The following is a 27310-nucleotide window of genomic DNA, read 5'->3' on the forward strand; positions in this document are numbered from 1 at the left end:
ATACCTGCAAATTGCATCCAACAAAATGCTGGCGTTGCCATCGATCAGCAACTAAGAATTTGCGACCCGATTTTTATGGGAAAAAATGCTTAAAGTCTCACTTTATATGCTTGAAGTATTGCAGAATCCTCCTGAAATACCTCGTATAATGATGGTAGATAATGACTGTGGTCTTTCGAATGGAAATGTTCTTTGGCTACAAGGCACGCTGATCATGGAGTAGTTCTTATGCAGTGATTTTAACTACGAGTAATGGAAACAAAACACATTGTCGTGGGAAGATGAATCAGGAAACAGGCAAAGAGAGATTGGTGTGCGTATGTTAAGGAGAGAGGGAGGAAGAAGAGAAATGCGAAAGACTGCTGCTCCACGCTGTTTGGAGGGAGATTTTGAATCAGTGGTGCGGTCTACGCGTGGCCAGCGGAGCGTGAGGGGGAGGTTGGAAAGGGGGGGAGGGATTGGCAACAAGGGGGAGGCAACGCCCCCTCCAACAACATTACATCGCCACCAGAAGGGGATGATGTTCGCAAGACTAAAGGAAGTACAGCGAGGGCTCGCATTCCAGCGCCCATTGCATTCGCCAAATTTAATATCCCCAGCGGTCTTATTTTTCTCTTCGGGTCTTTCATGACGAAGAGAAGGCTGCCTTCCAACGGGTAGATAATCCTTTACTACAGAGCAGGAAAATTTTTCTTTTCAAGTTGAAAGGAATGGAGAAGAACGAAGATTTTTGTGAATCGCTCAACCATGAGAGCTTTTGAGGATATTAAGAGAAATCCTCATGAAGAAGTTATCCTCCCAGGAGTATGGGCGGAATCCCAAAAGGGAAGGCTTAGTTGATCAGGCGCGCGTAGACTCCATCGGCGAGCCGAATGCTAGGGTTAGGAAATTAATTATTTCTTTTAATTCGCACTCGATTAAGTTTTGTCTATGCATAGAGTAATTGGCTGGCACTATCATATCCCGTCGGATTACTCAAACATCGCCATGTTTGAAACATAGAAACAGCAAATGCAGTTAAACCCTGCCTTAGTGGAAATATTTAGAGGAATTTACTTTAATCATGTACTCGTAAAATCCAGATGAGAATTATTAATAAAATTAAAAACACTCCGTTTCTTCCACAAGTTTATAAACATTTATATTTTATGACCGGTTTCGGCTATTACACCATTATAAAATACAAAAGATATGTGGTGGGAGCAATTTTATATATATACTATGGTCGCTAACACCTTATACCTTTATCAAATTCTCTGTAACCCAAGCTATCCCTAAAAATAAATATAAGGTTGCAATTTATAATAACAATACCTAGGGAAGACTGTTAGTGAAATAATGCTAAAAATGTTATTGAATCCAAATTAAAATCTGGCATTTATAAATTAAAGTAATTAATAACTGTGATTCATGCTACATCGGCCAAACGGGACGAGACTTACAGGCAAGGATGAAGGAACGCAGGGCGTGTTGTATACGTCAGATTTCGCCCGGCACCTCTTGGGCGCCGAAGTAGTTTCGACCCAGAAATTGTCCATTTTGACGGTAAAGGAAGGAGGATGGATGCCTTAGAAGTTCGGGAGATATCTACAAATGGAAACCTGGTTAATGACATGACCTTTCCCAACCCATCCCCCTTATTACTCATCACCATCCCAATTCTCCCACCGCCACAACCCGCTTGACAAACTGTGTTCCCCCTCCCCCCGTTCTCCTCCAGTAATAACCAATCCCAGCTTGAAACCAAACCTCTTACCCCCCACCCCCACATTAGCAACCATAGTATATATAAACCTGCTCCCACCACTTATTTTCTGTATTTGATAATGGTGTAATAGCCGAAACCGGTCATAAAATATAAATTTTTATAAACTTGTGGAAGAAACAAAGTGTCTTTGATTATTAATATGGAGCCCTTCTACCACACACGTGCTTCAAGTTTCGATTTATTTTCAGCTGATAATTGATAGTATTAGTCTGGCATTGTTCTCTGGCAAGTTGAGTTCTATGGCGGTCCGTCAGGATTGGCAACGCAAGGCCTTCCAAGAAGCGACTGCCACCCAGAGGTAGATCCCATTACAGCGCTCTTGACGGCGATTCAGGAACATTTCAGACTTTCACATTTAGCACCGCGAACCTCGGTGAAATTAAGGACCACCGTTCACGCGGAAGGATCTAAATATTCCAGACGTATCATGGCTCAGTTAGTGGGCTGTGCTTCGTTTAATTTCTGCGTGAAAACAAATTGCTTCTATTTCACTCCTCTTTCCACTCCTTTATGATAAAAAATATAAAAAAACAGTAAAATTTGAAAAACCAAGTACTAATGTATGATTATAAAGTATCTAAGCAATTCTTTACTTCTTGTAAAAACTCTTCTCGGGATAACGTACGGGAAAGATTATATGAGATCGCCGACGTTTCGGGTACCGACTCGCTACCTCTCACGGCTGCCGGCTTTGGTAGCCGTGAGAATGGGAAGCGAGTCGGTACCCAAAACGTCTGCGCTCTCATATAATCTTACTCGCGCGTTATCCCGAGAAGAGTTTTTACATGTTGTTCGCCGGGAAAGTGTTAAATCTTACAATTATTTACTTCCATTGATCTACGCAATTCTAATCTGATAGTCGATATACCCTTCGGACAAAATTCAAAGGGTCTTGGAATATCTTTGTAGAAACTCAATGTGAAATGAGTTAAGGGCATTCAAATATGATGTAATGCTGGAAATGAGAGCCAAGGGAGGAGAATGTTGGACGTGTCTATAATGCGTACCTACATCCTAAGTTGAATCATTCCCACATGCTATCAATCTGCGTTTTAGGCTCAGTTTGCCAAATATTCATAATGAAAACCGAAATAACGCATTCAAATGCCTTTGATTTTATTTCATTTTCCAGTGAAGAACATATTCAAAATCAACATATTTTTATCGAATATTGGGATAATATCAAAGAAAAAATAAAAAATTAGAAAATAGATCTTTTCAGAAATTATTCTCATACAATTCGCTCCCTAAGTTTATTATCTTTAGTTAAACTACGGACATATTTATAAAAATTCCTTTAAAATGTTTTGCTCCTTCGTTTGTCGAAAATAATGTAAATTTACGAGGGATCTAAATTTCCGTGGGTTACGTCAAAGGATTAAATATTGATTCAATTCGGGAGAGATGCGATCACGCGAAAGTTCCGCGGCTGAATTTAGAAACGCGATAATTTTGTTACCTTTTATTGCAAAGGCATCTCTTTGAACTGAGAAAGTATTCCATTGACTGGAGAAGAGACTTCTAAAGGCTTGAGAAAACGCATTTGTAGCTCTTTCTAAGCCTCACTGCAGACAGTTCAGCTCAAAAAGTGCAGATCGCTCAACTAAACACGTATCCATAGAGCTAACTAACTCGGAAAGCCTTCGAAAGATTCTTAACTTGATCTGGGGACTTGCCCTTTGCTCTTAAATCCTAAGTGGAGGATGATATCTTTTAAAGAAATAGAGTAGAGTTAGGCTCCACAGAAGGGATGATGGTAAAGCCAGCTTGTTCTTTCCCCCTCTTACCGTTCAATTCCCATGACTTTCCCCACACCATGGCCTTTTTTAAAGACCCTTTTCTTTTCCTCTTCCTCCTTCCAATCCAACCTTATCCTCCCTCCACTGCTTTTCCTTCACGGCCCATTTTTCCTCCACGTCTTGTCTTCCCCGTTATACATCTCCTTATTTTCATTCGTCTCCCTTACCTTGAGCATTAATACGTTTCTATCCCCTCAATCTCTATTTATATCCCCCTTCTAACTTCTTCCCTAATCCGCCGAATAACCCACTCTCTCCATCCCCCAGCTTCATTGATATCCGATACCACCTGACCTAATCCCTCGGCGGGAGCTCCTACTTCCAAGGATTTCCGGATTTCGAGAATCTCTCGCTATGCGGAGGGGCGTTCTTCATCTGTTCCGCCCATTGAGGGGCAGAGGGCGCGCGCCCGCCACACGCATCTGGGCGCAAGAGTGGAGTGGGGAGAGTGTGTGGGTGGGAATCTTCCCTGCTCCACGGCAAAGATCCCTTCGCTTATTGAAGGGATCGGTGGAGTTATTTCCTCCGAATCATTGATGTAAACGCATCGCTTTCAAACGAATTGATCTCTCATTTCGGCCGTCTTGGAATCACGCACCACTTCACGGCACTTTTGGGAACGATCCGCAGGGTTAATGATAATCTCTCTTAATTATAAAATTCGGGGACGGGTTATTAAATTTTAGTTCGCTTATGGAGCGCTAGGGGATTTCCTCTTTTGAAAGTGGTTCATAAATCGGAGAATTTTTAAAAAGACGTGGTTTTCAATAAAGAATATTCTTTCTCTATCAGGTCATTCCAACTCATCGCCATTCAGTCCAATTGAGTTGCAAACTACCGAATTTTGTGGAGTTAATAGTAATAATAAAACTAAATATATCTATTTCGCTATCAAAAAAATGCACAACAATATGAAATTGTGAAATGAGGCACCCCTGTGGAAATGATCTTATGAAGGCGCTGCCATTCAATGGGTGTAAGGTAATGCTCGAAGGTACATTTTATTAGATGGTATTGGCCTTAAACAAAAATAGCCAATTTACAGGTGTAACTCTTCCAAATTGTGCATATATATTGGGAATAAAGTTGAATGAACAACTTTCGTCAACCAATGCAAAATGCAAAAAGAATATAATTTTAGAAAATATTCATAATCAAAAATATATTCAAATAAAATTTGTAGGAAAATGTATATAAACAAAGTTATATGAACAATTAACATAATCCGTGGACCCCTTGTCTTGAAAAAGTAAAATTAATTGTTTAAGAAGAAATTATTTATCCGTATTAAGAAGAATTATTAATGCGTTATTAATTATTATAATTAATTATAATATAATTAATTAATTAAATAATAATTAATGAGAGTGTTTATAATTAATTATAATTAATTATAATCAATTATAAACACTCTCATTAATGCGTGAAGGCAGCTTCAATATTGCCACAGTGTCTTTTTTCCATTGCGTATCATACATTTGTGAGGCTAAATAATTATAAAAGGATTCATTAGCTTCAATTCTAGGTTTCGGGACAAAACAGTTTGGTGACATCTTTATGTTACTGTGTAGTGACATTGTTGGTCGTTCAATTCCTCTTTCTTTTCAGTGGTAATTCCATGATCGCTGGCTCTTGGAAACAATTTTGGTCTTCATAAAGCTATCCTTTGCTCAATGTTTTTCGGTTTTCTTTACCTGTACCATAATGCTAACTTGCCTTTCACCGTAACTACTCTCATCAATTGATTTACAAAGCGCTATCTGTAATTCTAAGGTTTAAAATTTTGGTAATTCGAGAAATATTAACTGTATTTCGAAATAGGACGATATTTGTGGAAAAATGATCCGATGATACATTACTTAGACGTCTGGTTTACCTGGAGACCCTCAGATAGAAGTTGATGTGTTAGATTTTGGTTGGAATCAATGACGAAGATCCATGACCACAAAGTCTTAGTTGTTGGCCTCCTTTTGCCAATAGATAAGTGTTGTACAACAATTGAAGATTTAGGGTTCACAAAATGGTAAGGGCACGTTCCTTCGGAGACAGTTGCACTGCTAGAAGAAATCTTAAGGCATTAATCACTAACATTCGATCGGTCTTGTCCGATCCGAGACATCTTAAGCGATATAGTTACTCAATCATCCTTCTTGAATTTTCAAAGTATACCAAGTAGAGCCGTTTCAAAATTTTCTTGTATCCTACAATTAAATAGACTTTACCGTAGTCTTTTTTCAGAGGTAAAATATCATTTTTATAACATATAGAAATATTAACAAGGGTCTACAGTTAATATTATAATATTTCTGGATGATCGCTTACGTTTTTCTCCCGCGAAATTCGATGGTTGATTGTAAGCATTTCGCTACCTTGGTTTGACAATGTTCTAACTGACCTTCAGCTGGTTTTGAGAAAAACCTTGTCAAAGTTTTAAACTGCTCTATTTCTATAATTAATAGGAATTTATTTTTGATTTTTGGCACATACACTAGTGATCCAATAGATACACTAGTAATTATTACTTTAAGAAAATATGTTATTTATTTTATTTTTTTACATGTTTATATGAGTAATAAAATAAGTAAAATGCAGTTAGAACCTTGTCACACCAAATATTAGTTTTTTCTCCTTGCAGTTGGAACTTTGTCACTGTTCTAAATCTGTTATTATTTTACATAGAGGTATAAAAACCGGTGCAACACATAGAGAAACATAAACTTAGTTATCTTGAGTGAAAACACCAAATTTTGCAAAAATGTCGGTTAGAACCTTGTCAAACCAAGGTAGCGATTTAATACAGGTCTTCAACTAAATTAGGTAATCTTAACATGTTATCATTTCATGAAAGTGTCGCGCATATTTTTTGTGGATTTGTAGAACAGTGAACTGCGTTAAACTCAAAGGTGACCGAATAATGCAAGGGCCCGCATTTGCAAAAAGCGTCAGAGTTTCATGCACCCCATTTCAGAGTGTCCAGCCCCCTTTTATCTCAGCTTGAGAGAACTTCAATTCGCTTTTACAATCCGTTTTATGGACCAATTTCTTCCCCAACGCACCCTGGCCACATTTCCACTGCCTTCTCCCGTTCGTCGTCCCTTTCTCTCTCTCTCTCTCTCCACTTCACTCGCCTTATCTTCATCCCGTCCCCACTGCTTCCCGGCTCTCTTCTTCCGACCGTCGGCATATCGAGGGGGCGCACCCTTTTGAATACTTCAACGACTCACCACTATTTGCCTGTACCTCTCTCCTCGCGTCAAACTAAACTCAACATATTTATGTGCTCTCGTCCATCTGCATGGCACCGTAAAAAAAACCTTCCTGCCCGTTCACAGAATGTCATCTCCTCAATTTTTCGCATCGTAACGATGAACTTGGAGGGGCTTTGAACGGCTCTTTGGATGGGAGTTGCACACGCATACGATCACGCACAGCGGCGCACAAGCAGGATGAAGCTTAGTATATTTATAGCGCGCATACTAAATTTTGGAAGAGGAATGTATGAGCTTACCTTTGTGGTCGAAAAAGGACGTTCCTCTAAGCAGACACGCTCAGTACACTTGGAGCCATGGTGCGCCCATAAGATATTCCATGCAAGCGACAACCTCCTGCAATTACAAAGAGGATTTATGACAGGTGACAGAACACTCAATAGATTATATGAACAGCATCTATATTAAAGATGAGCCATTGTGTAGTCCACAGGAATTTTATCAACATGATAAAATAGACATCATTTTTACCCGTGTTTTTCTCATGGTAAAATATTTGTGGAATGTTAACGTGTTGGTAAAATATCCGCTTTATTTGTTGCGGCGCCTTATATTAAAACAAAAACTGCTGCATACCAGAGGGCACTTGACTCAGAGCCATGAGCAAAGAGAACATTGTAGAATGTTTTGGGTAGACAGGGGCACGTTTATGCTGTGCAAGTTACAACTGGCGCGCCGTATGTCCTGATAATGATATTAATGCTGCTCCCTGAGGACTATTCTCACGAGATTTTGAGCGTCATCCAAGCGTCGGTCTTACTTTGTGTATACTTTCCCCGAGAACGGGGCAAGTTTACGCAACAGACTTGAATCGAAACACATTTTATTTATTGTTAAAAACACAAATAGGCCAACAACTGAATACATTAAATTTTGACTGAATCATCTGCTTTATAAGTCCACAAAGTCTAAATTTACTAAATTAAAACATGAAAATTAGAAATTTCTTCTTAAAAAATCCTCAATTACGTGCCCCGGTCTACCCTATATAGAATGAATAAAGAAAATGCCTTTCTCACAAGCCATTGTAATATTTATTTTCGTAGTTTTTGAATGTTTTATTATTTTATTATAATATGTCAAAAATTATTAAATTCAGTGTAGCCGCTCTTGATTTATAAATGGCATAACTAAACTTTTTCATTGATTAATATGCGGTACGAAGTTCGCCGGGTCATCCAGTCAATGATAGAACTCAATACTTTCTGCTTTAACTTTTCTCGGCCTTAAATTAATTTCCACGCCTGCAACCGCAACACTTTGCCGCATGTTATTCTGGTGAGAATTAAGCCGTGAAGCGGCCCGGAAGAGTTTAACCTGCAATGGAGCGAAACAGTATTGAGTCGTCGTGGGTGCTAGGCAGGGCAGCCGCATACATGGAAGGAAGTCTTAATTGCACATTTAAAGGCCTCGGCTCCTCACGCCCTCTCTCTCTCGGAGCCAGCGTCACTTCCTCCTCCGGGGTCACCCTCTCGTGACCACCCTCCACTTTGTCGGCGCTCCCAAAACTTTAGCCATCGTCGTCCGCGCGCACGGAATGAAAGCGCTTTGGGCGCGATTAAAGGACCAGATGAACGAAGAACGGCTCTTCTCCTCCTTGGGGATGAGTGGGAGATGCGCCCCGCGTCCCTGAGCACACCGCGTCCCCACGCAAACCATTCACTTTGTTCCCTGCGCAGCAACTTCCCTTTGGCGCAGTTTGAACACTCCTCCTTATCACCCCTCCGATCGCCGCACCCCCCAAAACACCGCTTATTTATATTCCACTCGTCGGGCTTCAAACCGCATCCAAATAAACGCTCAAAAAAAAAAAGAGAGAAAACTCCCTCTCTCGACACCAAACATTTCCATCCACCACCCTCCTTCAGCGTGCCCAAACTATACCTTCATTTATCCTCCCACCCCCTCACTCTCTCTCCGCTTACGAATGCTACTCTTCCTCTTCCCGGTCTCAACCGCCCCCTCCCCTTCGCAAAAGGACCCTGCATTCCAATTTACTCTCTCCATCTCGCTTTTCCCTGAAATGTATGCAGATGTGCAGGGCTCTTAACTGTGGAACATTTTGCATAAAGGGTGCCATTCATAGACCTTAAGACGCCAAACTAACTACGTGAATATATGGCTCAAAAACTGTTGTCTTTTACTTCAAATAAAACTCCATCACGTTATTGAGATACTTTTTAGACCAGAGAACCACCCAGCCAGCTAGGCAAATACAAAGTTGCTGTTCGGTCATGTTCCTTCTTTTCAAGAAAAGTTGTTTTCAATTAAAATATTAGTAAATTTAAAATACTATAAGTCTACTTAATATATCAATAATAAATATCAACCCCCCCTAAAATAAATCATTTTTGTTTAAAAATCATTGATTGAAATATTACTCTAAAAGAAATAAATGTCAGTCACTATAATACTAGCATCATTAAAAATTATAAATAAAATTATTTGTTAAAAGATACCTCGGTGTATTTTTGGGACCAGGATGAACTCACTTTATTCTACAAGTAGGCATGCGTTTCCTTGTTTAATGCATGCTAGTGGATAAATTATAAGATGTAATACAGAATTCAGACTCGGGAGTATTGATTACTAGTGCAGCGGAAAGAATTACTTCGAACAGACACTTAGCTAGGACTTTAGAGCGTTGATCAATAGACGAGTTAGAAGAAATCCGAAGCTCTGAGACTTTTGGTGAGACATAACTCGTGTCAAATAAATCCCCATGAGACTCCTTGAGCTTCCCTTTGCCTGTCCGTCGCACTCATTCGACGGAACATGATGAGAGAGGTCCACCCCCCTCAACACCGTCCACTCCAAAGCATCTTCACTCCAAATGCTTTCTCCCTCCCTTCCCTTTTCACCCAACGACTATAAATATCGCATACTCGTCTCCTCCTCCCCACGCTTTAAAACATAATCATATCTCTACTTCCCCACCACAATCCCTTATCATCTGGGTCCATCAAAGGGGAAAATGTTTTCTCCCTTCAACTTCCCTTCGCTCTCTACGGAAGATGAGCAAGTCTTTCAGCCTCCTTCAACCGATTGCACCCCAACCCCTTCTCCTTTTTTTCAATCCGACTCTGTGCAGGCACGTGGAATCCCCTCTTCAAGCGAGCGCGACCGAAAAAAAACGAATCGCGCTCAGCGAAGGGAGCGGCCCATTTTCCCACTCGCAGCAGATTGCAATATATCCAGCGAATATTGCCAACTCGTATCTATTGGTGCGATTTGTTCAAACTCGCTAAATAGCGATTATCATACGCGCAATGCCTTAAAATTGCCACGTTGGTTGATAAAACTATATATTTCAGTCCAATTAATCATATCGTAAGAGAAAAATGCATGAATAATTTTGCAAGCTATTTTTCGTTCATAGGGGAGTTTATTGTAGACATTGAGTATGTATGTAAATATGTTCCGAAATCACTGCTATATCCATGGCATTAATGCAATCGTGAAAAGTTGTATAATAGGTAGAAGATAAATGTGTGACTAGCGAAGGTACTGCGATTCAACTAGCAAATCTTGAATTATCTTCTAACTCTATGCATAGAAGTATGGTTTCTTTCCTCAAAAATCATGACTGACAACTTATCTTATCTAATAAGAAAATCAATTTCTCATCGTCGATATTCTCTCATTTGAGAAAAAGTTTTACGTCGGTAATGCCCATATAAGGTGCCAAGCATTGGAGGAATACGTATTACACTCCCGCCGTGGAGATCTTAGAAGATGTGGCATCACTCGGAGAGCACAGCGTGAAGCAATGCGACTCAATTTGGGGCGAGGTATTGCGCTTGCCGAATCGAGATTGGCAAGAATGGAGAAGAAGAGATTGAGGGGGGGGGGGTCTTCGAGAGTTCATTCGATCGGGAAAATATTGAATATAATGGGCAGCGCCCTTTGTCCTCTATGTCGAGGGGAAAATTTGGACGCTTCGAGATTTAAAGCGTCATACTATCCGGAGAAAGTGAGAAGAATGGCAAGGACTCACTGCTTGCTATTGAGATTTTATACCGGGGCCATTCATGAATAAGACACACTGCTGTGGCAATATTTCCTCATAGTAAGCATCACTATCGATAAATGTGTATGTATCGGCACAATTGTAAAATAGAATGCCCCTCAAACACTCCTACGTACAAAACTTTTTCCAACTGTGCATTTTTCCGGTTTATTGATACGACTTCGTTTTAATTCTTCATTCAGTAGATGATTCAAGCTTTACTGCATAAAATACTTAGAAGTATACCAATAGGTATGTTGGAAAAGAGTACTTTGGTCTCCATTGAAAGAGATTGTTTTAAAATACAGCGTATAAATAGTCGGTTACTCATGAACTCACGTGACGTGACTTGGCCTTTTTCAGCAACTAGGATATATAATTGATTTCAATCATTTTTTCTCTTCTCTGCGCTAAAATAACACAATATTAATCAATTGAATTGTATGCAAGTTTTGAAATTAATTGAAAAGCTTGAGAACAGGAACTGGAGCAAGTTTCTGGAGATAACAGTTACTTTTGACAGCCTCGGGCTACCCTTATCTGAACAGATATTTAAGCTTATATTTGTGCTAATAAAGTCATCATGTAACTAATGCACTTACATTGTTGGTATTTCTTCCTTAAATAGTGTTAGCGTCGAGAGTCGAACGGTTTGAATTGGAGCAAAAGGTGATCAGCCTTATTCGGAACTATCAGGCTTGTGGAGGGATACACGTTGAAGATGAAGCATCCTGAACTGGAAATGGAATGCTGAAGGCCTCGTGCTGATTCGCCCGGTGACTCGCCAGCAAAACAGACTCCTTCCGAAGCGTGGGAGATTTGCTTGATCATCCCGGGCGGCCAATGCGGAATATTGCGTGTCGATGCAGAGAGGCACAAGATCATCAAAGCAGCTGAGGAAGGAGTTGTTGCATCGGAAGCCAGAGAACTGGAGGGCTGTAATTGGTCATCTCACACTTCGTGAGGGTGAAAGGTAAAGGCTGAGTAACCATGCCAATGGTTTGTTTTTGGGTCCTCTACATTATGAAACATAGTGGTGCTTATCAGTGGGTTGATTTGGCTATTTGTATCCTTGTTAACCTTTAAGTATGAGAGCAATATCTTCATGATTTACTTGAAGGTAAAGAGTGCCATTAAGCGTGGGTCATTTTGTTCCATTAATTTCTGATACACATTAAGGCATGGAAATTTTGAGCTATTGCAGGATGCATGAAATCGGCGATAGATGAGCTCTGAATTATGGCAACGACATATGGTACCAGCAAGCCACCTCACGGATTTAAAATAGTTAACTGTGGGAGAGGACATTTCCTAGAGCATATCTATGACTGAATGGCCGTATTAGCGATGAGAGTTTAACAGCAGTCGAACATTCGACGTCATTTTATTTGTACAAAGCGAAATTATTTGGCGCTTCAAATGGAAGTTTTTATACTTTAATGATAGTCCTACTTTAATTGTCTAATGGCGATACAATGTACCCGTTAGCCGAGAAAACATTCCATCCTTTGTTTTATATTCGACTCCGAATGAAAGACTCGTAACGGAACGAGCAGTTCATTTCAGTTTTTTTTTTCCCTCAGCTCATTTCACCTCAGCAATTGAAACCTTATTCATTCGGAGAAAGTATTGCGTTGACAAATCGCTCCACGTTCATTTTGCATAACGCACAAAAAATCCCTCAATAAACTCTTCAGGTATGCCAGCCGATCCATCTCCAAAAACTGTAATGACCTTTAATCCTCATTCTATCACATCGCTATCTACTTAAAAAAGAAATTATATCTGCGAATAACTAAAGGAATTTCAGAAACCCTACGAATGAAAAACAATTTTCAGTTCGTTAGTCGAAAAACTTACATCGCAGCTTGCGATAGCCATAACCATAATAGCCATTGAGAAATGATGTTTCGAACTTTATCTGTGAGGCGCACTTTTGGAGTGGAGGAATGTATTCAAAGAGCATGGCATCGCGAGCGATCATTAGAATTTGATGCGATAAGTATAGTCACATGAGGCATAGTTTAAAACTCCGCTCAAAAATTAAGCTGAAGTTTACCGGGAAACTATGTTTTAACAGTTTCCTTAACATTGATCCCGCATCTCCTGGTGAAAGTGATGCGGATATAACTATTTGATATATTGCCTCATCTCATTTAAATTGTATCATTGTCTTACACATGTTTAACATCTTTTTAAAAATTATGACAACAACTATGCGAATGAATTTGGAGCGTATGGAATAAATTCGTATCAACTAGTCCTGCAAACCAAATGAGGAATTGTTTCAAAGATAGTGGAACAATTACTTCGAGACTAATTTATACTAATTGTAAGTCTCCGATCCGCAAATAATTTCAAAATAATCAACAGTCAATTTTTTTTCCTGAAACCGACCATATTTATGGTATCATCGATGTATTTAGAAGCTGAAAGGGTACCAACCGTTTGATTTCCTTAGTTTTTTATGAAAATATCTTATATGAAAGAATTCCTTAATGATTTCATATATTAATTCAGGCTTCACTTTGTGGAAGTTAAACACGCTCGTTGTGAAAATCAGTTGGTTTTAATTCACATTTCATTTGCAACCAACACGGATTTCAAAACAGTTTTTCTATCATATGCCGCCCAAATGATGGCCCAATTGTAATAAAACCCTGGGCAGTACGAAATTAAGTGTACAGATAAATCAGGTGATTGAACTCCGGGATGAACTCAAGAAGCAAGTGGAACATTTTTCTTCTCCTATAATCAAGAGCGTATGTGAGGGGGGGTAGGAGGTAGCCCCCTCTCCGAATTGAGGAATATTTTTATCGCTCAAATTGTGTACCTACCGCCCGCCGCTTATCTTAGTACCTACTATCCATGTATTACTTCCATCCTGTTTTGTTATTTTCACATTTCATTTGCAACCAACACGGATTTCAAAACAGTTTTTCTATCATATGCCGCCCAAATGATTATTCAGGTATTAGAGTATTTTTCAAACTTAGTGAATCCATAACTCTTTCCGCCCCTCGCAATTTCTCCGATTAACATTTCTGTGGAGTCCACTCGCCCTCTACTGTTCCCAAGATCATTCCGCCGCCTCCGAACATTATTCGCCCGTTTCACCCCTCCGCAGACACACTCACTCTACCCCCCCCCCCCCCATCAATCTTCAATCCAACCACCACACCCCCGGGAGAGGGCGCTGCCAGGGGGTGGGGGCAGAAAGCACATCCATCTCCACCCCCTTCCTCCTGTCACCCCACCAACCTGCCTCTCCGCCTCCCGCCTCCCGAATCTCTTCTCTCCGTTTGCATATGCGTCTCTCCTGAGGAAACCGCTTGCCCTCTCCTTATGCTGCTCTCAAAGTCTCGCTTCTTCCATCGAAATTTTCGTGAACCATGCTTAAAAGCCGATTGCCATGATTCTGGGGCCACCAGATTTTCACGAATGTTTTTCACGATTTCATTATTGCTTGGGGTTTGACATGCTAGGTTTGAAATCTTCTTCCTTCTAAATCGTGGTTAAATCGTAAGTAACGTCTGCAATCCTAAAAATCGAGTAAAAACTGCAAACAATATGAATTTGAGAAAATTCGCCTTCGTTAAAATCAAGGAGCAGTGTTTGTATCTCATGAATTGCTGATAGCCAAGGAAATTGTTGGGGCCAACCGACGCTGCCATTGTGGTAGACATACTATTTGTAGAAATATGTAGAGTCAAGTTTAAATTTATGCATTACCCATCCAATTCATAGACGGATTTTCTCATAATATTTTGCTACTCGCTACCACCGGAACGTCGCTTCCGTCCTTGTACTGATACGTGTCTCACACCCCACATTCTTCTCTTCGGTCATTTCCAAAATCTGAATGACTTTTATATCGTGAATTTTTGATGTCCATGGAAATTATTGGGGGCTGTCATTGTAATACTTGTCAATTTATTCCAAGTGATAGATTTCTTCGAATATGTACTTTGGATTACCTGTCGGTTTATCTAAAAATATTACCTAAAACAATGAATGGAGGATTCTCTTGCCGTTCGAATAAAGATTTTTAGCTCCTCATTATAGTTTCTCGTCCACTAATAAATGAGTAGATATGTTCTTCGCCGGATACGTTCTCTGGTTGGCACCACAGAAATCATTACTTGAGAAGACTGCATTTCTCTTTAATTATTGGCATAATACCAGTGTTGGCATCAGAAATAAATAATAGGTTCTTGCGTATTCATAGGTTCATACAAATATTCTCTAAAACGTTATAACACCATCTGCCTGTATTTTTTTCCATCGTCATTGCTGGTCATCAATCCTAAGATTGGTTTGACGCAGCTCTCCACTCAATTCTCCTATCAGCTAATCTTTTCCCGCCTACGTATTCCTTCTCATTCACGTCCTACATTACCTGTTCAGTGTATTTTATCCGAGGTATTCCTTTTCCGTTCTTGCCTTCAACTTGTCCCTCGACGCTTCTCCTCATCAGGGCTTAATGCCTCAAGGTATGGCCGAGTAAATTTCTCATTGCTCACTCAGCTGGTCCATTTCATTTTCACCATCAGCACCACATTTTGAGTGCTTCCTCTCCTGAATTCTCTGTTGCTGGAGTCGACTAACCTGCTTTATCTGCTATAGATACACTCACTCAAGATATAAGTTCTGTGCTTTTATTAGCTGAAGAAAAAGCTCGGTAATGCTGAAGATGTTTTATTTGTATGACGAGTAGATTTTAGGGTGTGCCTCGGAATACTTCGTAATGAGGGGATCCCGTGTTTAGGATCACCGACTACGCCCAAATTGCGAATCCTATTGGCCCCCCGGAATACACTGGGCGTATTCTCTGAAATCCCTAATTTGGCGAATTGCGAAGGAATGAGGTCTATTTTGGGTCAGAGGTGTGACTGACTGTGAACTTGTGTGACTATTCCATCGATTTTCGAGCCTTTACCCTCAATCCGATCCATATCCACCTTAGCTATGGATGTGCGTATTATGATGGCAAATCTCACGGTGACTAGATCAGTCACTTTTTTGCGATAAATAGTGAAAATAATGGTTTGGGAAACGATTGATACACATTTAATTTGCCTCCACGCAGAAACAGTTTTTAATTCAAGCATTCGGGAAAAAATTAATTCTTTAACCGTCCAAATTGAGAACGGAACTGCGCTTAGTTTTAAATTAGCGTACGAGCTTATCTTTTGTCAGCAAAGCAAAATAAAGACTGTAGTATTTTCCGTCGTATATAATGCTCGTATAATTGAGCTCATCAAATATATGTATATATTTGGTGAGCTCATAGGGAATACACGTATCTGTCGTTTCGGTCTTGTTGCCAATTTGCCGTGATTTGCCAGGATTCGAGGTTCGGCTGTGACCCTTCGCAAGGGCTTGCTGCTGCCCCTGAATTATCTAGAGGGCGCCCAATCACCAGCCGCACCGCAGGACGGTGATACCCCTGGCAGTTAACCGAGGGGTTATGGCGTCGAATAGAATATACGCCCACTCTTCTGGGCGATATAAATCCGTCAAAGAATGTGCTCCAACTTGGGGAGATGTCAGCTTCACTATTAACCTTTCTGACCTCATCGAAACTTCGGTTATTTTTGTAGTTAGGCTGCTAAGGACAAATGACTGAAACACAGTTTGCCTTTGAACGCTTTTAAGAATATCCCTTCCTCTTCAAATTCAATTTTACAATTTTCAGTATTCCGAAGTGAATTATTAACGGCTCGGAGAAAGGACCAACGTCAAACCTACGTGTGGCAGTAACGAGGAAGAGAATTTTAAGTTAATAATTCAATCTTTGAAAATATTTCTAACGGGCTGTAACACTGCCAGTACTCAGGGTCAGTTATCACTTAACACTTTCTTCGATATTTTATTCAGTTTATAATATTTTTTACCAATTACTTATTTACTTAAGCATGACAACCCAAACTAAGATATTTTTCTTGAAATAATCATTACCTCGCAGCCACTTCACTTTAGGCCACATTAATAAATCATTGTTCTGCTTGGGTTTCAGTGCCGAAAATGAGAAATCTAAATTAATGAAATGGTCCAAAGTATTACGAATGGGATAAAATACTCCCAGTTATTAGTCTCAGTTTTGCCTATAATCATTTACCTGAATACTTTACTCTGGTGACAATGAATTCGTTCTTTTAAGTATGCCAAAGAGTAAAAACTTAAAGTAAAACATTTTTTCTTGAAGCAGTTTGTGGTTTGCAGCCACTTCTTCAAGCTCCTCTCGAGGCACACTTTAAGTTTATATTAAAAGCGGGAAGAATGGCAAAAAATGCTGCTGCTAAGAGCGAGTAAACTTTGAGTGAGGCTCGGCCAGGTGGGCTGGAAGCAGCAACGAACGCACAAAGAAGCCATTCTGCTGCGTTCTCTCTCCAGCTTTGTTGGCGTCGACGCTCGCAGCCCCATCTACCAATTAAACTCTTGAGAGATAAATGAACCACCAATCCCAGCGTTCCAGTGCATTAGTGACGAAGGGGAGAATGCACTCGCCGATATGGTAATGAGCGCCCTCCTTTGATTCACGGGCCTTTGCCACACACGCGCCCGACCCCCCATCTAGCGGCAAGCGCCGGAGTTCATCTCTTTCGTCTGACTTGGGGAGTCCCTCTCTGAATCTCTCTCTCTCTCCCTTTTCCTCTCTCATTGCCTCCCGCCAAGTTTCCACCAGCCTCGCTCCCATTAGACTTAACGTTTCAAATTAAGCTGGGGCATTTCCCGCGCGAGTAAATTACGTTTCATAATTAAGGGATGGAAATCATATTTTGTGTGAAGATGACTTCATAACTCGTCTTCTTCCAGGACGGCACACTATCTTACTCCCTTCAGAACATTCAGATGTCGAGGATAGTTGTTAAATAAAAATTTTCTGCCTTTATGCAAAATTCTCTCCAGCTTAATTGAAAAAAAATCAGACTAGGAAATGACGTGTATATGAGCATTCTTGGAAAAAGATATGCATGGAGTTCTTTCTTCACTTTCGCATCAAAGTCCTTCATAATGAAGTTTACGAAGTGCGCTTCTGGCTAGATATGGAGTGCAAGCCAAGTAGTGAGGGTCCAACGTGCTTCATTTGAATACTGATATGGTATCATAAGAATGGGAGCGGGCCGCAGTTTCTATTAGAAAGATGAGAAGAAAATAGAAGAAAAATGGACCCGGCTTCGTAAGCTTGGCTTATTGTCTTGGAAGATAATGGGCCCTCTTTGAACTGGCGTTGGCTTCTAAGAACTATTTACAAGAACTTTATTTTCGAGATCCAAGACCCGTGCCCCAGCAAGATTTAGCTGCACAGAGAAGGATTTTCTAATCAAAACAGAGTGAAAAATACAGCATTATATTCAACTGATGTGAATTTGAATGGAGAGGTATGGCAGAGAGTAATAATTAATTCGGGTGATTTAAATATACCTTGATCTGAACCTTAAATCAATAGATTTTAATTCACATCATCGCAGAACCAATTATATTGTCCCGGATGCTAGAAATTCTACAACTGCATAAGCGAAAGAAATACTCCAATAACTGGCGGCATGTTGAATGCATGTAGTTCATATTCTAGAAATTTTATTTTATTCCACATTGCAAAACCGAGCTTCATGGCTCAGTTTGAACAGAAAATATTTTAAATGCATATATTTATTTACTTTAGGCTCGAAGAAAAAGCTGTTACGTTTAGAGAGGTATCTAGGCATATTCATTAGGCATAGTTTGTACGTTTTAATACAATTATGGGCACTAATATTGTTGAAATGAACTCCTCATAATAAAATGGAGCGCTTGGCTGTGACCAAAGAGTGCGGACTCTCCCAAATAAATTTGTACAAGTGCGTGTCGGTGTCGCAGGGAAAGGAACTGGATTGTGAATTCACTCGCCAGTGGTTTAGTTCGGGGTGACCTCTACACTCACCTATCCAGACCAACCTTCGGATGGAGTCACTGCATGAGTGATATTCTTATTCAAATCATGAAAATGAAGCAAGATTACGGGTGGCGTGGAAAATGTTGTGTTGGGCTTTTCTTTTTAGCATTTTCCAGTCAGAAAAAAAACATAGCGCCCTTTTTTGCCCTGATTTCAATGCATAAAGATGGAATAGAGACAGGAAACAGAAGTAATTGATAAGTGGGGGAAGACTAGAAAATTCTTCTTTCATTTGTGCCTAATACCTGTGGTCATGGATGAATAATGAGTTCCTTTGAGAGGTGATTACAAGATAGGGAGGAGCGCTGGCCAGCTGCAGAGCAGTAAAAACCCGACGATCGAATGAGTATCTCTTTCTCAAAAAAAATTCTTCGATTCTAATATTACGTTTTCTTTTCTTTGTAACGATTCTAGTAAATACGTTTCCCTGTGCCACAAAATGCGCTCTTCATCAAAGCCACATTTTAAATTAACAATGAAAGGTGTATAAGTGAAAATTAAAAAACCAAGTTGACGGAGGTGTAATTAAGAAGGGTTACTTAAGTTACCGCTGCTTTATTCAATGTTATTTCTTGCCTACTACAAATAACTAACATTGGCTATTATTTGTAAACATCACCGATTAAATTCCTTCGTTATAATGAAATCAACATATTATTAAGTATATTAGTTTTTGTGGCGCCTCTGCGCAGTCAATTAAATTCTATTATACATAGGAATCGATTCCACCTCCATTCTCATCATTCCATTCTTATTGATGGGTGCGCAAACCAGAAATACACCACCAAAACTTTCTTTCTGAGTGGAAAATTTTTAACACCGAGGTTACTTTGTGCATTCCCAACAAAAAGAAAAAGTCGTTATACTTGGGGGTAAACTTACCAAGGTTTCACCCAGAAAGGCCTAGTTTTCACTTTACAACTCGGTGCTCGGCGTGAAAGCTCCACCCTCGTAGCCCATGGGGGAGATTGGGGACTCGCCTAAGGGACCCTCTCTCAACCCCATAACAAATGAAGCGCTGTGTGCGCCATGTCTCACGGGAGAGAAAATTATCACGAAATATAACACCGGTCGGTGGCAAGGGGCCCCCACCCATGCGGCAACATCAGCCATCAGATTTCTGCGGTTATATACCGTCCTTCTGGTGCCTAATTAAATGTCTCATCAGTACCATTCCCCAACCCACCCTCCTGCACTGCCATCGTCCGTTCACCTCGACAAACACCCCTGGCTCCTCCAGAAGCACGCAAACTGCCCCCACACATCCAGACGACTGTATCTCATGCACTACGCCCCCGCATGCTCTTTGACATATGTGAATATCCTCCTCCACGGGGGACTGGCTCCCCCACAATCCCTCTCCAGGAACAAAGCCTTGCGTGACGCCTCTTTCTGTACGTGATACCAATCCTCACCCCTTCTTTCCTCGCATCAAAAAGATGAAATACTCCGATAGCGCATTCCTTACTAATTTACGTTTCGTATACGAATAGGAATTATGAATTCATTTTTAATCCCACTCTCATGAAGAATATTTTTATTGACACATTCGGAATTCATGGATCGTGCTGAGAATGATTTTTCTGCAATAGCTCTGGTCACCCAGATTTAGGTACGAACTTTGCCATAAATGTTCATCAAAGCAGTCATATGATCGCAGCATTTGGAAAAAAGACCGGAGCACGCAAGCTGAAACGCACCGGGGTCGTCGTATTCAATGTGAATCCATGACGCAGCGAAGCGTCCCATACACCTCGAATTTACAGAAACTGCGATTTCTCCTTCTCTCCTTCCATTTCAATTTAACTTTCTCAATCATAAAGGGATAAAATAGTGGTTTCAAAATATCTGCTACGGCCTCTTCTAAAATATAATTTTATCTGGAAACGCTTTCCTATAGACTGAGAATATTCCGAGTATTCAACAAACAGTGGATCTAGGATGGCATATTCTCAAATGTGAAGCATATGCCGATTCAAAGGTTTCTTTTCATTTCCAACATCCCTGCTTCCAATTAAAGTCAATTAAATAACAGGTTAAAGGCTTGATAAGAGAATTTACTAAGCATATTTTAGAACATAGCATAAGAAAAACTTTTCTTGAGTACCTAAGGATAATAATTATTTTATGCTATAGATAATGGCTGGGTTTTTATGAATTCATTCTCCTTGTTCTGTTATTTTTAAAATATTACTGCTAAATACCTAAGAACTATAACATCTCGTTTCCACAGAGTTGTCGCGTTTTCTTATATTTCAAATGAGATCCAAGTTCTTACAGGAATTATTGTTGAATATCTTGAAACAGCATTTTACTACGTTTGTCAACTATAGTTGTTAATTTGATAGATTATTTTGATAAATAACGAGAAAATCAATTTCTCCCCTTCCTAAACCATTCAAACAACCTTTATAGCTGCCCCATCTTTGAGTTCAGGTTTATTTGAAAATAATGTGAACGAGTTATGTTTTTTTAGCATTAAAGTCCAAGTCGAATACAAAACGAAGTTTATTTTGATGAAGTCTTCTCGGGAATGCACCAAATCCTCCAGAGTTTATTTGTTCATTGCCATGTTGCTGTATTAGTTTTACAAGGTTGTAACAGGAATTTTTGTCGATGAGGACATTATGCGGTTAAAGTCCTGCCCAAAGTGCTATCTAAATGGAATACTGAGATTACCTGAATTTTAAAGAATAAAAAGGAACCAATAATCAATTAATACCAAATGGTACTTAATTGTGTCATGTATAAAATAAGAGCAAAATATCAAACTCATTATTCTGGATACTAACGTAGTTGGAGCAAGAAAAATTCCAAACCAATGGCGCGATGTTCCATTTTCTCTCTTACAAACTTTAAGTACATTTTTTCCCCAAAATACTGAACGTCATCCGCATCCATCTTTGTAGGTGTTTTTCTGTCGCTCTTTTTTCACAACGTTGGCAGACTCGGATAATCTCGGCGAAAGAGAAATAGTTGGGGGAAAAAGGTGATATCACGACGCAGAGGGAGACACGTGGAGGTTTGAGATACGACACCGGAAGGTTCGACGATGCACGGATTCCTTTGGAGATCCCGAGGGAAAAAAACGTGAGCGCCCCCTCTGCCGGGGAGCAACTATCATGGCGGGACCAACCAACACTTGAAGAGCGCGCGACGGCCTCTCCTCCCACCGAGATAACATCTCACGCATCGCGAGCCTGAAGGCGTCGAAGCGGAGCTCTCGCTAAAAAATAATCGACTTTTTACTTTTCAAAACACAGCCTGTGCTGGCGCCTATTTCTGCAGGCTATTCCACGGGCAACGGACAGACTACGGTCTGATTAAAAAGAACCCTTATTTGCAAGAAGAGATAGACGCCCAAATTTCATCTGCAGGCCTGGTTAAGAGAAAAGGCAGGAAGAGCATTAAAGTTATATTCGCCTAAGATACACAAATATCTTAAGACTTGGTATGAGTTCGAATGGAAAATCACAGCCAGCATGCAAGTCACGCTTTATACTTGTATCAGAATCCCGTCGACAGGATGCGGAAAATTTCCGAAAAAAGGATTGATTTCATGAAAATAATAATTGCAGAGGAATTTCATGAATTAATTATGTAAAAAAAATATTTGGGCGTTTACATCAAATCATTCCCTCAATGTTTCAAGTCAAAGGTTGGGAACCCATTTCCGGTGGAACCATTTTTGTGCTAGCATTTTCTGATACGATAACCACTGTGAAGGAGCCAGTGTGAACCCACAGCCTTCGATCGAATGTTCTTTCAAAGGTCGAGAGTGTATTAATTTATTATGTCCGATGGTGCGGAGCAGATGACACTCGTTCCATAGCAATCGTTCAATAAATAAACTTAGCAAATATAACAATTTTGTCGTGTAGACGACATCATCACAGGTATTATTACTGAAAATTTGCCGTCGGCACATTTTCTCTTGATTCAAATTACCAGTGATAACATAAAATTGAAAACATTGAAAACTTGCAATTTCTCATTGTAAAACTTGTCGTTTTTTGTCATTATTTGAAAAGTGTAAAATTAGTTAATTTAGGGTATCCCAGATCTCGATAATTCACATTTATAAACTGCCCGGAACTGAGGATAAATTTCAAAAATAAAATTTACTTCTCGGCCAATGGAACCATCATAATCAATACTAGTTTGGCATAAGATAGATCCTCTATGTGATTCATGATGGAAAATGAAAGAAAAAAATTTAAGCTTCCCTGATATATTTAAAAAGCACGACCCGGGTTTCGCAACATGTTTACATCTTCAGATTCAACACGGTTACATCCCTTAAGATGTAACATTCTACGAAACCCTGGTCGTCCTTTTTAAATATATATTAAATGAACCATACAAAGTTTTTTTCTTTCATTTTTCACAAGGGAAAGGTTTCAAAAAGGAATGATCCATGATGCATGTGTCCCAATCTTATGGTACGAAACACGCATTACGATAGAGTTATGTGCTTAACAACATATTGAGCACTTCCACTTGTTCCAATTATATTAATCAGTGGTTACGAAAGGAATTCTGTCTCGATAGACACATGTCATATAACAGATTCAGCTCATTGAATGGCTGGAACATGTAAGAATGATTCCTTATCATTTTCACGTGCAAGTAAGTCTGTAACAATCATGAGGAGAACTGCTATGTGTCACGCACCGAGTCAGAAGAATGGCCTAAAGTTCGATTTTTTTAAAACGTACCTTCTACGAAACCAATTTATTTCCGGAGCGAGCTTTACAAGTGGTGTTTTTGTAAGCAAACGACACGCTTTTAAATTCGATGTGGTTGACGCATTCACAGAGGCTGGAAGAATGACAGGCGAGGAATATCTCGCGCGTGAAATACGGGCATCGCGGTGGACATCAAAATGCGAGAGAAATGATGGGACGTCTATCCGAGGGCGATAGTGCGGCGAGCCGGGAGTAAAAAGATGTTTACAAATGACTCCGGGGAGGGTGGGTGGGTGGGTGGGGGTGTGAAGGGGATGGGGTGGCAAAGGGGGTGGGAGATTTGAGAGGGGTCCCCCACAGCACGAATGTATCAGAAGGCAGGCATGTCAAAGTGAAACCCACGGCGGCGGCGGCGAAGTCACCCACTCCTTAAGAGAAAATCCTTTTCTGTCATGTTCACAGACCCCAATGAATTTTTCCTCTTTCCATATCATGGGCATTTTATACACGAGCGCCAATCGCGCTGCCCCAGGCGTGAGTTTCCTTCAGAGTTCAGGCTTATAACCCGTAAATCACAGTACCAGTTTTCCGATGATCAATCCTTTACGTATACCTACTTAAAATGCATCACATAATTTACTAAAATTTATAAATTTTGTTTTGTATGTGTTTTATTTCCTCATAGGAAGAGGCACCAAATATTCGCGAATAGCGAAATTTCAGATCCCATTTTAACGATTTGTGTTTACGCGGTTGAGATAAAAATAAAATGGAAACGTTACGCATACTCTAGCCGGTTCGTTTTATTACAATTATGCATGGGTACGATTATTTTTTAAATAAACTGTGTATTATAGAGTAGAACGCTTGTCTTCTGACCAATGGGTCCTGGGTTCACATCTCGGCAGCAGCCCTCGGAAGCTCCAAAACAAAATCTTCGAAGTGCGAGGGGGCCAGATGTGTGGAATTCATACGCCCGTGGCTTAGTACGGGGTGATCTGAACCCCCACCTATCCAAACCAACCAGAGGGTTGAATTAGTGAGAGTAACACAGGTCGTTGGCGTTACTTTTTTTTTAATTTTCACCTGAGGAGCCCATTTATGGCGATCTACACGTCACCGTTTCGGGTTGCGCTTTCGCGGCCTGACTCTATGAGGCGTGCGAAGGAAGTTGTACGGGGCAAGCTCCTCATGGAAAATATTTCATTTCGGGACTAAAACAATGCCCTGGCATCGCATCTACTGTTTTCATGATCCAAGGATTCTCCCTCTCACTAGGAACAGTTAATCCGTGGCTTAATGGCCAGTTCCTCGCAGTCTCAATCACGGCTTCATTCTCTCTTCCAGAGCCTTTCCATCCTTTCCTGACCCTTGCGGATTCGCCCTGCCCATCACGTGAATATAAAAGCTTTTTTTTTTGCTGTTTTTGAAACACGAATCGGCCAACAATGGGGCCGTTGCTGTTGATTTACTTTTGGGCTACTCTGCCAAAGAGGAAAACCTCCCCGCTGACCAATCCGATTTCCTTATTCACCCTTTCCGAATTCTACCACTTAGTTGATATTAATTCGAAGTAAGCACTCCCTCCTGAAGCGCAGCGATGAAAGTTCTCCAGAATTGTCGACCAGAGTCGCGGGATCGATGGGCTGGATTCCAGTGGCGTTTGTCCACCAGCCAGCGTCTCTCCTTCCCTCGCTTCCTCACCCGAAAGCCATTAAGGAAAGAGGGAAATCACTCCGCCTCAACCGCCCCTCGGCCAAGACGCTTGGGCGCTCTCCTTCCACAGTGCCGTCTCCGATGTGGGAAGGGCCCCGCGAGCGGAGGGGGAGGGACGGGAGGAGATCGGAGTGGGCCCAGGGCGAGGGGTGTGAGGAAGAAAGAAAATGAATGAGGATTTCGTTTCCGCCGAATCCAGGTGGTCGTTCCATAACATTATGTCGGAGGAAACGGGCCGAATGAATTGATATTAATTCGACCGTGGTGCTTAAGAAAGGGTCTCGCGGGTATAATACGGAGGAAATGGAGTGAAGTATTCGAAACGATTCTTTGATCGTTGGGGGATTATTATTATTATTATGGGAGGTAATCTTCCGCTTAGGCTAGGATCAAACGAAAGCCGGGGAACGAGCGTCATTACTATTAGGAACACTCGCCCATTCATCGGTAGTATTTCCCTCTTCATCTCGGGATACGCTCTTCCTTTCACTATTTATCCTCAAACTCTCATCCCTTCCCAAAAAACCTGAGAGCCCTCTCTCTATCACCGATTTCGACATCACTTCACTCTTTCATTATCTCATCAGAATATAACTCGCACAAAAGGTTTGCGTTGAATACGATATGCACTTGAACCGCATAGTCGCTAGATGCCTCCTTGAGATCGCCATGATTGGTATTTAGTGATATTGTTGTTATAATATGCTATCTTACTTTTGGCCCTTGAGAAGTTAAGGCTCGTGGTAGTCTTCACCAGACCTGTGTATCTTCATGACGTAGACTTAAATTCGGAAAAGGGTTCCTTTTTGAGAAACTTAAGGTTTTTCCCGCTGCCAAAATCATCTGAAATTTATTGCTGCTATCAGCACGACCGAGAGAGTATTCACGTGAAATATAAGCCATGAATTAAACCACGTAGTCTCGAAATCGACGTTAGTGGTTAATTCCTAACTTGTAATCCATGCTTGCACTAATAAATGAATAACCTATGGGCATTAATCTAAGATCACAATACGCAATAGCATGACATCACTGTAGCAGCAATGTACTGCCAGATCAGACTAGAACTGCTGGTCTGCCGAAGCATTGATCATCGAAAAGTAGTGTACTAGAATTTCTTAGTTGAATGTTTGACCCTTAAAAAACTAATCCTCGCGGAAAACTTCTAATGATTTTTTAAAGTTTTATAGAGCACTTCTTTTTGCATATTTATTTTGCATGTTCTTGCGTGTTTAGTCAATTTTAGTTAACGTATGCTCTATAATATCACCAAATAAATACTCAATATTCACATGCTGTTGGGAAAAAGTGTAAAAATAGGTTTCCTATAAAAAAGTAAATTACTTTCGGCTGTATAAATTTATGTTTGCTTTACGCTCGATCGAGACGGGGCATTAACATAGAGAAGACGGGGAGGAAGGGGGGGTGGGAGGGAGGCGGGGGGGTTGTGCCCGAGGGAGGGTGGAGAGCGACAGGCGGAGGAGTGTGGGGGGGATGAGGAGGATCGTTTTGTTTTTTTTTTATCATCGTGTCGAGGTTTTCAATGGGGGTGTTCGGATCGAATATGTGAGGGAGGGGGAGGGGGTAGCCTCAGGTGGAAGACCTCTCAATGAAAGGCAAGGAAGGCCCCCCCCCCCCAACCCCGTGGTTTTTTGAATTTCAAGCGATGTTGAATCTCATTGAAAGCATGATAATCCAAACACTCGAATATTTCTCTCCTCTCGACGCCGGCGGAGTGGGATCGCTTCAAGCACGCCTCGCTGCCGGCCCGCGAAAAATTTGCACAAACTAGGGAAAGTGGAAGCCCCCTTCCACTGTAACTGACGTAGACCTGGGCGTAACTGACACAGGATTTACTCATGATTCGCTGACGTCAATGCGCGAGTTTGTTTCCTTGTGCTCGTAGGTAGATAGTAAAAATGACTCAAAAATATTTCTAAGGCTGAAAGAGACGGATTCAGAAGAGTACGTATTCAACTCGGGTCGAAGGAAGGATGAGATACAGAGACCGCAACTGCAAGAGATGCTCTATAGCCATGCTCTGATTATTTGATATATGCAAAACATGAAGTATTCATACAAGTACACTCTATTCAACAACTTTCAATGCCTACATAACAAC

At 40.7% G+C, this 27310-nt stretch overlaps 1 protein-coding gene across 1 annotated transcript in view; it reads right to left on the minus strand.

Annotated features, from left to right (window-relative positions):
* The window catches only part of LOC124154265, a 297186-nt gene that overhangs the window by 153262 nt on the left and 116614 nt on the right, over window positions 1–27310 (minus strand). Inside the window, exon 3 of the mRNA XM_046527881.1 lies at window positions 7076–7172. The gene's annotated coding sequence lies outside the window, so the exon portion shown is untranslated. The remainder of the gene's footprint in view (window positions 1–7075; window positions 7173–27310) is intronic.

The sequence above is a fragment of the Ischnura elegans genome, chromosome 1 (assembly GCF_921293095.1).
Source record: "Ischnura elegans chromosome 1, ioIscEleg1.1, whole genome shotgun sequence".
In the NCBI taxonomy this organism is placed as follows: Eukaryota; Metazoa; Arthropoda; class Insecta; order Odonata; family Coenagrionidae; genus Ischnura; species Ischnura elegans.